The sequence below is a fragment of the Gavialis gangeticus genome, unplaced genomic scaffold (assembly GCF_001723915.1).
Source record: "Gavialis gangeticus isolate Ggan-Ray unplaced genomic scaffold, GavGan_comp1, whole genome shotgun sequence".
In the NCBI taxonomy this organism is placed as follows: domain Eukaryota; kingdom Metazoa; phylum Chordata; order Crocodylia; family Gavialidae; genus Gavialis; species Gavialis gangeticus.
In genome coordinates, this window is record NW_017728993.1 from 59,702,950 (window position 1) to 59,714,963 (window position 12,014).

The 12,014-nt window shown below is 46.4% G+C and overlaps 1 protein-coding gene across 1 annotated transcript in view; it reads right to left on the reverse strand.

The window, feature by feature from the left end:
- Positions 1-11,735, reverse strand: part of CEP350 (centrosomal protein 350) — a 114,865-nt gene extending 103,130 nt beyond the window's left edge. The window contains exon 1 of the mRNA XM_019501786.1: positions 11,557-11,735. The gene's annotated coding sequence lies outside the window, so the exon portion shown is untranslated. The remainder of the gene's footprint in view (positions 1-11,556) is intronic.
- Between the last annotated feature and the right edge of the window lie 279 nt (positions 11,736-12,014).

Consider the following 12,014-nt stretch of genomic DNA (forward strand, 5'->3'; position numbering starts at 1 on the left):
CACCGACAGTCCCCTGGACCTCCATCCTCCACTCCCCATACTTACCTGTATCCAGCAGCTGGGGCTGTTTATGACCTAGTCTCGCTCTACGCTGGCCATGTGCATCTGCATGTGCAGACACACATGCACCCGCTGCCTCCACTCATCCTAAGCAGCCACTTGCAGGCTGGAACACTGCTAGCCTGCAAGGGGAAACCTGTGCTTTCACAGGTTTTTCTGGGGACCTGCTTGCAACCCTTTCAAATAGTCTTGCGACTCACCGGTTGAGAAAATCTGCTCTATAACACCAGTGTCCTTCTCTGCCTTTCAGTATGCTGTTCTCGTCAGTTTTGCTTCTGCTTATGAAGATCTGAAGAGCAATGCAACTAACTAGTTACGTTAATCTCATGTTACTGCTGCCTGAGAAAAGCATCCTGGAATCAGGGACACTGAAGATATCTATGGATCCAGGACGTTACCAATGCATTATTTCAAATTTAAAAAACAACCTTCACAACACAATGATTTTCAAGCTGTCAACAGTGATACTGATGGGCTCCTTTGGTTTATGGGAATGAGCATTATGACAACTTTTCCGTTGTTTCAACTCACCGTAAGCAGAGGACCTAACCCTACAAAAGCAAGATCGATATATCAATACCCTGCCTGCTCAAAATGAAGCAGACAGTCAGAGCAGAAGTATAATGCTGCATATATATGCCTACAAGCCAAAATACAGCTGTTATGTCTACTTTAAGACTTACCACCCAGGAAAGCATCAACTGAATACTAATATTTCACATGAACAAAAATTAGGAAATATTTTATAGAACAGCTTGACACACTAAAAACTTTAAACAAATACTGTGCCAATGTGCATACATACGTCAAAATTCCAGAATACTACCAGGACAATAGGGATTCTAAAAATAAAGTTCTGAAAAGACTTCTTAGGAAAAGCAATAGAAATTTCTTTATGTACAACTAAATGATCTCTGTCAATTTATTTTCTAGACATATTAAATGTGATAGAATTTTACTTGTAAAATCAGGCCTTGTTTTCAGTACAGGTATACGAGAGAAAAATTATGCCACCAAATGCGCACACAAACAGATATGCAAGGAAATCCCCAACATATGTATGCCCACATAAAATGATAAAAACTTACTTTCCTAGCTCTGTGGGTATTTAATAAAGGATTTGAATATAAATATCAATTTTTGCAAGAGCTCTACAAATTGATAAATATCAGTTTTGCAATGATCTGTAAGCATAGCAATATACATCTGAAATCCTCCTGAAAAAGAAAAAAAATCAAGCTGATCTTGGAGGCTAATTAAGTGGGAAGGTGTCTCCTTGCCACAAGGAGTTATTATGTTACCACTACAATGATGTGTCATTTTAATTATTAAAATCAGACATCAAATTTATAAAACCTAATAAGGAAATTTATCAGAAAAAGCTATAGGCATTCTAACACTCTATTAATATTTAATGTAACTTAAGAATATCCTTACTGGTAATAAGAATATTTAAGGCTACTTGGAAACTGCTTAGATCAGGTGCAGTAGAAGACAGTTCCACAGATATCCACAGTTAGTGGTATCCAAGACAGAAGCGTAGAACAGTATTAGCTTTTGCACAGTTGAACAAAGCACACAAAAAAGACGACACCCCTAATGTATGCAAAATATGTAAGAAAATCAAATGACAAAAATAAGACCTATAAAACCTGATGACTTGTCTCATTTTAGAGCAGAGGTGGGCAAAATGCAGCCCAGGGGCCGGATGTGGACCTCCACGCCATTCTATCCGGCCCACGGGGCCCCTAAAATTTTAGAAAATTAGTATTAATCTGCCCTGGGCTGCCTGTCATGTGGCCCTCAATGGCTTGCCAAAACTCAGTAAGCAGCCCTCTGCCCAAAATAACTGCCAGACTGTTTTAGAGTCTGAACTTTTCAGAGTCTGAATTGTGAAAATAAGTGCCACCACTGTTTAGTTCCAACAAAAAGAAGAAAGAAAATACTTAAATATATTGCCCATCAAGGAAAATACGAGATGGCAAATGATGGGAAAATTATCCAGCAGCTTTACACAGTTTTTGTATTGGGAATTCACCTTTTTCAGACTAGTAGGTGTCAGGTAAGTTTTCCAAGGTGAGGACTAATTGTAGAATATGAGACCAAATTAGGGTGTGCATACCTGGATGTCCAAACAAAACTCACCTCCTGTTTGGAAACCACGTGACTGCCTATGATGATTATTGGCCACCAGCAAGCAGCACCACTGCCTATATGCTGAATCTGATACTGATCATAAGAAAGAAGCAGCTCATCAGAGAAGTTACTGGCCAATCACAAGAAGCTGGACGAGAACTGAAATGTTCACTTCTTTGTAAACAAGAGATCCTGCTATAGCAGGGGTGGGCAATTATTTCGGGTGGAGGGCCACTTACCCAGTTTTGGCAGGCTATCGAGGGCCACATGGGCAGCCCCACCCCTTGACAGGTGCCCCGCACCCTGGTCACCATCTTGGCACCAATGTCCCAATGTCTTGGGACCAAAGTCCCAGGACCAGCACCGGTGGGATCCAAAGTGCAGCACAGCCTGGCAGGGATCTGTGGAGCCAGGCTGGGCTGCACCAGCAGCGAGAGGGGAGAGCTGGCCCAGCTCCATAGAGCCCCTGCTGGCTGGGACCCTGTGCTCTTGCCACCCTGCTCTGGGCCCCACCAGCACTGGCCCCAGGACACCAGTGCAGGCCTCGTGCTTCCACTGGCTCCCAGTGCCCCCCAGCCCCATGGTACAGGCAGGGGGCAGTGCACAGCCCTGACCCCCGGCTCGCCGGCAGGGAAGGAGCTGGTGCGGAGTGCAGGGAAAAGTGGCCCCTCGCCCACTCCATGGCCCACGCTCCCTGCTGCAGCTGCTCGCAGCCCATGCAGAGCTGTCCTGAGCAGGCATAGACAGCCCCAGGTGGGCTGCGAGCAGCTGCACCATGGAGCACTGGCCACAGGGCAGGTGAGGAGCCACTTCTTCCCCGCACTCAGATCCAGCTTATAACCTGCCCCTGCTGCCAGCCTGGGCCCCGCGCCAGCTCCAGGCTCGCCCAATGGGTCTGTGCATGGCGGCAGCAGCTGTGGCCCCGCCTCTTGCTGTGATGGGTAGTGTTACCTGCTGCTGCTGCCCACCTGGAGCTCGTGCACCAGACAGCCCAGAGGCAGCAGTGGCAAACACTGCCCAGCACGGCAAGTGGGAGGGCCACAGCTGCTGTGCACAGCCCCAACAGGAGAGCCCGGAATCGGGTTACAAACTGGGGGGGGTTGGGGGGGAGCAGCTCCTTGCCCACCCCACGCCTGGCACCCCGTGCTGCAGCCACTTGCAGCCCACCTGGGTCTGCCTGTGCCAGATAGCCCCACACGGGTTGCGAGCGGCTATGGTGAATTTTGAGGTGGCTATAGCCTATCCTGTAGCTCTCCCATGCTAGCACCATCACCCACCCTGCCCAAAGCACAGCCCCCCACACCGGGAAGAGGCCAGCACAGCCCCTGGCCCCAAGCCCACAGAAGGCAGCCCACCCTTGCCCCATGCACAAATCCAGGGGCCACATACTCCCCATGCCTCCCCTGAGGGTGTGCCCCCCCCCACGCTCCCTTGACAAGCCGTCCGTGGCTCCATCCCAGCCAGACAGTGCCTGCCTCTGCCCCAGCCCCATTCCCTCCTTCACTGTGGGGGCCTCGATCTGCTTCCCCCCCCACCTCACACTGCTTCCCCCCCCACACAAACTTACCGGCTGGACACTGCTCTCCAAGTTGCCAGGGTGCATTCCTGACCACGCGCATACACGCAGCATTTAGCAGTGACATTACAGACTACACTGGCCAAAAACAGCCAATCAATTATGTCAATTTTCCTTTTATCAGTGCTGAGCCAATATAGACCGATATGTTGGTGCACCTCTACCCCCAACCCTCCATAAGATATTGAGAGAAACAAAAAATGGGTGAATGAAAAGACACAGAGATGCACAGAAAGTGATAAAAAGGGCAAAAAATGAAGGAAGAGAATACAAATAAAAAAGGGGGGAACGAGATTATAAAAAGTGAGACAGAAAAAAGAGAAAGATGGAAGAAAAGAACAGATGCAACTTTACCAGTAAGTTCTCTCAAGAACTGAAGGTCCATTCCCACCTGCCCCCACCATTTGTGGAAATAAAATTGATACAAAGGGGAAAAAGGGCTTATAATACAGATAATGAGGAAAGAGGAATGAGGAAAGGAAAAGTTGAATGGTATTAAAAAAAGGGTAGAGAACGTAGGGCAGTTTTTCTCTGTACATTAACATTTAATGGTTCAAAGAATAATAATTAGAGGGACTTTATTCTTCTACATTATACTTCCTTGGGAGCACATAAATGGTACCAAACCAAAGCAAAGTATATCAAAATAAAGTTGTTTTACATTTGATGCAATTTTAGCAAAAAGTATCTGAAAGTTTTGTTCAGCACAATGATACAGTAGGCATTTTAAAGTGCCATATTTACTCATATCCAAGATGTAGTTTTTCTCCAACTATTTAACATTAGGGGGGGAAGGAGGAGAGCCTTATCTTGGATTTGAGTACCAGCCTGAGTCAGGACCAGCTGCTAGCTCCCCTGGGCCAGGGCTCCTGCCACTGCCACCCACCTTGGAATAAGACAGGAGCTCTTGTGTAATTCATGCCAGAGTCAGAGCCAAAGCAACCACTCAGGGTAAGCGGTGGCTTGGGAAGGCACATGATGAAGAAGAACAGGGGGCAAGGGACAGAGGACAGGGCACCTAACCCCGTACCACTGCTTTCCCCACCACTTACCCCCTTGCCAAGTAAATACAGTAAATCTTACAATCTAAAGCAGATTCAGTATGTTGAGACACTATCTGAATTATCCCAAAACAGTATTTGATTCACTCTATGAGAACTAAAGCTCATAGAACTGAGTACACAACGCAGACAAAAACCATCTGACAGGACATATCTATCACTAAAAAAAGTGTTAGACTGCCTTAGTATTTAAACCCAGAATCTTGTTTACATCCCTAAAATGTTACATCTCCCTTTCTGTAGGCACACAGTAAAAGGAAAGTATAAGTATGCCAGTTAAGTGGCTATACAGAACGGATGTGAATTTCCTACTTCAAGGATCATTGTTAATAATTTCAATAAACTATTGCTCCTAATGATAGCTGAGAATTCAGTCTTTTCATTTAGACAGGGATGTCAAAGATATGACCTGCAGCCTAATCCAATCCACAGAGCTGTTATTGTCGAGGCCAGAAATACAGGGGATGGGGCTTGCCACCAAAATCCAGCCTACGGAGTCACTTTGGGGTCATGTTACAGTGGCAAGGGAGCAAGCAATGGCTGCATTAATCTCTGCAGCTCCCCAAGTTGACACAGTTGTTAGCCCTGCTGCCACATGCAGGTCTGGATCCAACCCAGGGGCCCAGGCAAATTTCTCTGCAAGATTCCCCTGCATCAAGAGGTTCAGAGGCTTCAACATTATCCAAAAAAAATGTAATACAGGAAGCTTAGATAATAGCAGTTATGTAATACAAATCAAGGTATGCTATACAAAGCTTTTGCTCTATTAAAACATCAACAAAAAGAATTTAAACAGATTCAGAAATTTTAACTAGAAGTAATTAAACAATCATCAACATAGCTCTTTCTTTCTTTAAGGCTTAACGTCTATATCCAAAAATGCTTCTCAGTGTAGCTAGGTGTACCAAGTATATCTTTCTTCTCTCTCAATTTAAATAGAAATTCTACACACATTAAGATAGGCATGGTCTTGCATAAATTGAAAGGATTAAAAAATCTGGAGGTTACATATTGTCATGCATACATGGTCTTTAGTCTATGAACATTTCCAAACCCTTTTCTGAAACAATAAAAACATGTTCACCTTAATAATAACTTCATATATATGGCAACCATCTTTCAATTTTATGCTTCATAATAAAATACCAGTAACACCAATTTTATATAATGATGTTATAATAAAAAATTGTTGCTGTTATCATTAATTGATGCAGGTATGCCTTAGACCAGGGGCAGGCAAAATACAGCCCATGGGCTGGATCCAGCCCATGGAGGGACTTTGTCCAACCTGCAGCAGGTCCCTCTGTCCCACTTAGTCCAGGTACCATCTGGCTCAGGGTGCATCCCGCCACCCCCAGGTGTGAAGCATGACTGGGGTGGCTCCACAACTGGACTCTGGTCCTAGCCCAGGCTCCAAGGGGACTGGCAGGGACCTGTGCACACCACTCTGGCCCCGGCCCTGGCCCAGGCTGCACTGCGCACATTCCAGTCCTGCCCAAACCAGAGCGGACCAGCTGTGGACCAGCACACACAGCCCTGGCCCCAGAGTGCCCCGTGCCAGCTCTGGACCTGCTTGCCCACGATGAGTGGCAGCAGTGGCCAGGCAAAAGCTGCTGCTGAGCACAGAGGAAAAGCTGCCCTGTGACTCCTCTCCGCCACCACCAGCACTACCTTTGGGTTGCCTAGTGGGGCAGTGGTGGCAGTGGAGAGGAGCCACAGGGCAGCCTGGGCACAGGCCCTGTGTGGCTGCAGCAAGAAGGTCCCAGCAGCCTTGAGGGAGAGTGGCTGTTTTCCCCCTCGCCCAGCAGCAGCTTCTGCCCAGCTGCCACCAGTGCTGCCTCTGCTCATCATGGACAGGCCAGTCCAGAGCAAACACAGAGTGGGCCTGGGTCAGGGCTATGCACGTGGGTCCCAGCTGGTCTGGAGCTGGTCCAGTCCAGTTGGGTCAAGTCTGGAGCAGGTGCAGGGTAGGCTCGAGCTGTGCACTCAGCTGCTGCTGGGCACTGGTAGCAGAAAGGAGCCTCAGGACACGCAGGCTCCAGGCTGTTAATATCTTTAATTGTTAAAATAGGCAAAAAACTTAAACATAATAATAGGCATACTTTGTGTTTCAAAATTAACATATTTACTTAATTTATAGCTTATCCCACAAAACACTTCCTCCCTTAATGCACAGTTACTTAGATAACCAGATAGAAAACTATATGCAAGTTTAGAAGGGAACAAATTTAACTCTAAATAACTTTTCCCCTTCAATTTGAATAATATGCAAAGTTACTGAATTCACCTTTGGCAAGCTGTCATTTTCCATTTTAATCATCTGTTGAGGTACATTCTTAATCTGCTTTGTCAAAATGTTTCTCTTCATGTTTCACTTTCATGCTGCATTTTCTTTTACAAAACATTATCACATGCACTTTGTGCAAAGTGCACAAGAAAACACTGCTCTAAAACTGAAAGGATACTATCCATTCATTCAGGTGCTTACACCACCCTCACAACAGTAGCATTAGAGGGCATGACCCTCAGCTTCATGTGGGCTAAGAACAAGTGAAGGAAGTATCTGAAGCCCCAGACTAAACAGTATGGGATAAAGGATGCTTGTCTGTAGTATCTGGGGGCATCCAAATCCCAAGACCTCCAAGCTTGGGCCTGCCTGTAGGATGCCTGTCAATGGATTTGGGAGCATCTGAAGTCCCAAGCGTGAGAGGATGGAATGGAGGATGCTCACCAGTTGTAGTGTTATACATGGTGTTTAGAACAATTAAGTTCTGCCTGCTCAGTTGATATTGGTTTTTGGAATGAGTGAGCTCTACGCAATCAATATGATTTGGAATGGATTTGGCCAATTTGACCTGGAACATGAACTATATTAATAAAACAAATCTGACAGTGCGTTCCCACAACTAGAAATGTGTGTTTCCCCGAGGGGAAATAGCAGTAGCACATAGTTGTGCTGCTAGCTGTCCCTAGGCACACCTCTGCATGCATACTGTGGTGCACAGCAAATAGTCTCAGGTAGGGTAAGGGAGGCTGGGGCCAGCACCCAGGGCTTCATCAACAGTGATCCAGAGGCATGAAGCCTGGCCAACAGCCAGAGTGGGTTTCTTTGATATTGGGATTTCCTGGTATGTAATTTTGCCACCATGCTGCAAGTATGCAGTGCGGCAAACAGAATAATGAGTGCTGCATGTTTTGTGGCACCTCAAAAGACTCTGAGGCACCTTAAACTGCATGTTCCCGCTCAAGGGGACACAGCCTGAGTGGCTAATGCAAACTGGGTTGACCGAACACAACTGTTTAGAGGCATTTCCAAATGCCAGTCGATTCCTTTATTATTATTACTCTTCTCCACAGAGAGACAGACAGGATGATATTCCCTTCAAAAGACACATCACAGTAAGTAAGCAATCTGGGGGAAAAAATTCCAGGGAAAAGGTGATACTCATCTTAAAGCCTATTCTTAACTCTGCCATAGTTATACTGGAACAAGAATGACTAAGTATCACACACGTCAACTAAAATACCTGAAAACTACCTACCACACTGCATAAAAAAGAGAAACATTTGACTGGGTCAAATTCAGATATATTCCTATGTCTGTGAATTATGACAATGTGATAGAAACTGAAAAAATTTCAGACTCCATCACCATTAACTTAGGTCTTGAACATTTAGTGCTATGTAGCTGTAGCTTCCAACAAACATCTGTAAATGATGTTCCAGATATTTGCAGAGCATGTGCCAGCATCTCAATTGTGGGGATACACAGAAGAAACAGTTATTCTTTGTTCACACCAGTTCATGAGAAAAAAATATCACCTGTCTAGAGCAATACATGATCATCAATCTAAGGGGGAAAAAAAGCACATTTCTCCCTGACACATTTAAGTTTTGCTAATATATGTCCACAACTGAAAAAAACTAGGGGAAAATAATAATACTTTTTTTTTCAATGTGTTCACTTTTGCAGATGATACCACTTTAGGGGGTAATTCTAGCCTTACTGAAGTCAGAGAGCTTTGTCTCAGACTCAAGTGTATTACAACAAGTTGAAAAGGGAGCAGGGATTTACCAGGTGTCAGCTGCTCTACCATAATTGTCTGTTTGCCTGCACTTCCCTCACTGTAACTTAAAGCTAAACTGTGGCGGCTTAGACCCGTTTCACAGAGGGTTGCAGTGAACATATGGACATTTACTGTATGGTAAGTCCCTGTCCCCTGTCGGGCTGTAATTTGTCTGTTTATAGAGATCCTTTAAGGTGGCTGGGATTACATGTTGTATCAATCAGTTTCATTTGACCTGGTATAGTCAATTACTTAACTTGGTTTTGCTTTTTGTTTTTGTTTTTTTTAATTAATTTTTCACACAATTCTTTTCACCAAGCTGCTCTTGTATACTTATGTCTGTGAGTAATATCCATGTCTGCCACACAGGAGACCTGGGTTCGATTTCCAGACAGGCACATAACTACAGCTATCAAGACACTGAATGTCTGGACTTATTTTGGCCTTTGAGTTCCGTCTCAAAGGTCTAAAGAAGAAATGAAAGGTCCGGGCACCCTCCACCCCTCTGTACTTCTACCTATGCATCAAAGGTCCAGGTGACTTCTCACACATATACCATGATCCAGAAGGATTGACAGATACCTCCAAAGTCCTACTGAAGTCACTGGAGATGAAAATTATTTGCATGTCAAACAAACAACACCTGCATAACTTGCAAACAGTTGTATGGCCCCACAACTCTGCTCTCACACACACTGATTCAAAGGACCTCAGCAGATGCCTGAAAATCTGACCTATGTTCAGAGCATTCTGTCAGTATAATTATAACACGGTTAAATGTCAAAACCGTCCTAATGCAGTCACTGCCATATCAATATATACATGATTTTATCACTATAGTTTATGCATATTTTAATGGAATAAGCTCCACCACTGTAACTGCAGCTACACTAGGGCTTTTACTGGCAAAGTTACTGTAGTAAAAAAGAAGTGACCCTCTAACTAAACCAGCATGAAACTTAAGTCCAGAGAAGGACTAATTTAAAGACCAAGAATAAGCATGACATTATACATATTGATTTCAATTTTACTAAAGTTAGGCAGGTACCTAGATAGTGCTTCTTTAGGCCCAGAACAGTTCTACTGAAGTCAACAGGACTATTCATGTGGGTAACTTTATTCACTGGGGGGTTTTTGGTATGTCTATCCCATACATTTCTGCCAGCATAGTTAGGTCTTTGAGAAGCAGGAAATCTGTGATCTAACAAACGCAGCTGTGCTAGCAGAAACACCTAGTATAGACATAGTGATGACCAGTTATGGTTTTACCAGTTTAACTTTGATTTTCTTGTGGAGAGGTGACTTCAGTACACCAGTACAAAGCACAATTTGCAGAATATTGTTAGTTTCTGTCTAACTATATGCCCTGTAAACACAGTAACATTTCTGTACTAGGTGCAGTATGTCAGTAATGTTTCTGGTTCACAGGAAGTTATATACTGACAAAACTGGACTATGTATTAGTATAGTAAAGCCATCGTTTACAAGTAAAACAACAACAACAAAAGCTATACTGGTAAAAGCCTAGTTTTGCAAGTAAAACTGGCATCTACATCAGGGGCTTCAGCCAGCACAGCTGAAACAGTCAGGATCTCACCTCTCTATACCACTGAGTTCCTGGAGTACGTCCGTAGCGTATCTGTAGCCAAAGAATGCTGTGCTTTATTCAAAGGCATGTTTTCCATAGCGTCTCCCTTGGAAACTGAAGCCCTCAACAGTTTGCAATGCTAGTGTGATTACGCCTTTACCTGCAGTGTCTAATGAGACTGTTGCAAGTAACCAAAGACTGTAAAAAACAGCTGATTTCACCTGTCCTGAGCAAGTCCACACAGCAGCACAATTTGACAGAACGACTGATAGAGCCTGCTTTACAAACACAAGAGTCCAGGTAAATTCTGAGGTGTCCAACCTAGCCCAAACTGCCCTTCACTCTTCCTCAGAGCAGCTTTTAGCTAACTTTCAAAGATGTTGGGTGGCAAAGAGCACAAGAGAAACAAAAAAAGAAAACGGATCTGTCCAGCTGTAGATCTGACAAGCTCACAACACCTGAGTGAATGATCCCGCGCTCCCAGGCACAGCAGAGCTTGCTGACAAGAGGAATTACTCTTCGTCCAAGAACCCTGTGTTCCTGTCAGACCTGCGGCATTCGCCTTCTCGCGTGGATACACAACATCTCTGGAACCGCATCTGTACCAGCCCTGCTCCCCTCTGCACACTGACATGGCAGAGGCTGCCCAGCTCAGACCCAGCTGGTAATACCACTCATGCCCCACACCGGACACAGGCACCCAAACCCGCACGGCCTAAGTCACACCAGCACAACAAGCAGCAGGCAAGGACCTCGGGCAGCTGTTGTAGGCAGGTGGCGACCATGCCCACAACCCTCCTCGGGGCAAAGCAGTCCAGATTTGTTTTGTTTTTTAAAGGGAAACATGAAGGAGGCCCGTAGCCTGGAGCAGGCGCCACGTTTAAACAAAACGGGCAAGACGAGGCTGGGACTAGAATTTTTTCCAGCTTTTTAGCTGAGGAAAATAAAACAGAAACGGGACCGTCAGCCCACGAGCGCCCGCGGCCCGGCCGGCGGGGGAAGACATGGCCACGTCCCAGAACTGGCCCCAGTTCGCCCCGGCCCCGGCCGAGCCCGCCGGCTCCTCACCTGGTGGCCACCGCCGCCTCCCGCCGCGGCGGCAACTCCCAGTGCATCCCGCGGGGCTCGGGGGCCCGTGGCAGCCGGCGGCCGGAGTCGCACGCTGCGCCCGACCGGGCCTCCTGTCCCTCAGCGGCACCAGCCCGCCGCCATTACCGGCCAACAACTGACACGGAGGAGCAGCGGCGGCGCCGGCGGCAGCAGCAGCAGCCGCGGCGCGGAGCACGGCGGGAGCGGCTGGCAAAGCCTCGCGAGAACTGCCGCGACCTTCCCAACATGGCGGCGCTACTGCACTCGCGGGATCGGCCATGTTGGGAGTGGCAGTATAGGCTGCGCTTTGGTTTACTGGCGAGGGCTGCGGGGGAAAAAGAGGCGGGGCGGGGCCGGCCCGGCCCTGTGGCCAGGCTGAGCCGGGGAGCTGGGGGTTAGGGCAGACTGCTGCACAAGACCTGTGAGTATCTTGCGCA